This window comes from Penaeus monodon, chromosome 14, assembly GCF_015228065.2.
Source record: "Penaeus monodon isolate SGIC_2016 chromosome 14, NSTDA_Pmon_1, whole genome shotgun sequence".
NCBI lineage: Eukaryota > Metazoa > Arthropoda > Malacostraca > Decapoda > Penaeidae > Penaeus > Penaeus monodon.
In genome coordinates, this window is record NC_051399.1 from 26,273,800 (window position 1) to 26,276,299 (window position 2,500).

A 2,500-nucleotide genomic window follows, 5' to 3' on the forward strand; every position below is an offset into this window, starting at 1 on the left:
ATTTTTTTTTTATTCTGCTCTTTATATATTCATTCTATTTATTCTTGTTTTATGTCCCTCATTTCTTGTAGTTTCTCTTTCTCCTTCCCCTTATTTTCGTTCTCTCCTTGTTCTTCCTCCTTCTCTTTCAAATCTTTCTCCTCTTCTAACTCCCCATTCTCATTCTTCCTCTTCTTCTTCCTCCCCCTCTCCTTCCTCCTTCTCCTTCTGCTCCTCCTCCTCCTCCTCCTCCTCCTCCTCCTCTTCCTCTTCTTCTTATTCCTCTTTTTCCTCGTCCTCCCCCCCCCCACTTTTTCTTTCACCTCCTCCCCTTCTTTCTCTTCTTTTTCCTCCTCCTCCTCACGTTCACCTTTTTTCCTCCTCTTCCCTTTTTCGCATTCCGCTTCAGATGTTTGACTTTCCGTTGACTTAATTGAACCGGAAGTCATCAGTAGCGGATCAGGCGGGCTGGTCAGGCGTGAAGGCGGGAGGCTCCCTGTATAACACGCCGGATAATCATTACTGTCAATATACCTTTTATATGCATAGGCCTATTTGCATACTGCGCCTGTTTTGTTTTAGTTTTTTCCTTTTTTTTTCTTTTTTCATTTCTCTTGTTTTTTTCTTCTCCTCCTTCTTCTCATTCTCCTTCTTCTTCTTCTTCTTCTTCTTCTTCTTCTTCTTCTTCTTCTCACTCTCATTCTCCTCCTCCTTATTATTATTATTATTATTATTATTATTATTATTATTTAAGCGAAGGGAAGGGGACAGAGAAATGGGACTAATGGTAGGAGGGGGAGAAGGGAAGTAGAACTGGAAGGAATGGGAGAGGAAGGGAAGAAGGGAAGGGAAGAAAGAGGAATGAGATGAAAAGGAAGAGGGGTAAAGGGAGAAGAAGGAAGAGGAGGGCGAAAGGATGGGAAAGAAAAAGAAAGAAGGGAATCTAATAAAGACGAGAACGTAAAGGAGGTAACAAAGAAAAAAAAAACAAGGGCAGAGGAGAAGGGCGAAAAGAAAAGAAAAGAAAAATAGTGAAGTAAAGGAAGGATAAAGAGAGAGAGAGAAAAAAGAGAAGAGTGAAGAAAAGGGGAAGGAAGAAGGGTGAAGTGAGGGGAAGTGAAGGGAGGGAAAGGGGCGTGGCCACATCCGAGGGAAGCCGTCTGCGAAGAGGGTAATCACGACATATTTATCTTCTGAGTCAATATGCAGACGGATAAGGAAGGGCGAGGGTGAGGGGAGGAGAGGGGAGGAGGAGAGGGTAAATATGGAAGGGGGAGAAGGAAGAGAGGAGGAGAGGGGAGAGGGTAAATATGGAGGGGGAGGAGAGGGGAGAGGGTAAATAGGAAGGGGGAGAAGGAAGAGAGGGGGAGAGGGGAGAGGTAAATTGGAGGAGAGAAGGAAAAGAGGAGGGGAGAGGGTAAATAACGGGAAGAAGGGAGAAGAGGAGAAAGAGTAAATATGAAAAGGGAAAATGGAGATTGGAGGAGAGAGGGGAGAGTAAATAAGGGTAGGAAGGGAAAAGGGAGGATGAGAGGGGAAAGGGCGATTAAGAGAAAGGGAGAAGAGGGGAGTGAGTATATGAGGGGAAGAAGAGAGAAGAGAGGAGAGGAAAGAAAGCGTAAATGAGAGGAGGGAGAATGAAGATGCGAAAAGAGGGGAGAGCAAATATGGGGAGGAAGGCAGGAGAGAGGAGAGGAGGAGAAAGAATTAATAACAGGAAGAAGGAAGAAGATGGGAGGGGAGAGGAGAGAGGAAATAAGAGTGAGAAAGAAGAAGAAAGGAAAGGAGACAAGAGAAGCGATGCGATTGTTAAAAATAGATTACGGGAAGATAAACGAAGATGCTGTATGGTTTCTTGGCGATTTAAAAGGTGAATTATTTAGAGAATTATGCAAAATAGATATAGATACAATAATATAAATACTTGCATTAGCTGCCCGAGTATTATAACAAGATTCGACCGAGGTAACCGCATTTATATTCAGAAAAAAATCTTCCTTAACGACATTTAGCGAAAAAAGAGAAAACATGATATTTTTTAAGTTCGAGAATCCGACAACAATTCAGATATTTTTATTATCGTTATTCTTTTTTGCTCCCTCTTTTTTCACAACAATTTCACGTAATTTACTGGAGGAAAAGTCTTCAAGAAAAGAAGAGGAAGAGAAATAAGAGAGCGAAAAAAAATGGAAAATCTAAACGAGGAAGGAAAATAAAAAGGCGAGAGATAAAGAGGAAGAAAAATAAGATGAAGAAGAAGACGAGGGGGGAAGAAAAGCAGGGGATAGAAATAAACAAATATATAGATAAATAAATAAAATATAAATAAAAAAATAGAGAAAATGTTTTGTGTGTGTGTTTTGCTATTTGTGAGAAATTTCTATTAGAAAAGATGGTCCGTCCTATTAGCTTATTCATATTGATAGGACGGAGATGCGGAGGCGAGCGGTTTTGTGCTATTTATACCAACCGCTTCGTGCTCATTTTATTCTGTTTATTTATTCATTTGGTTATTTATTTA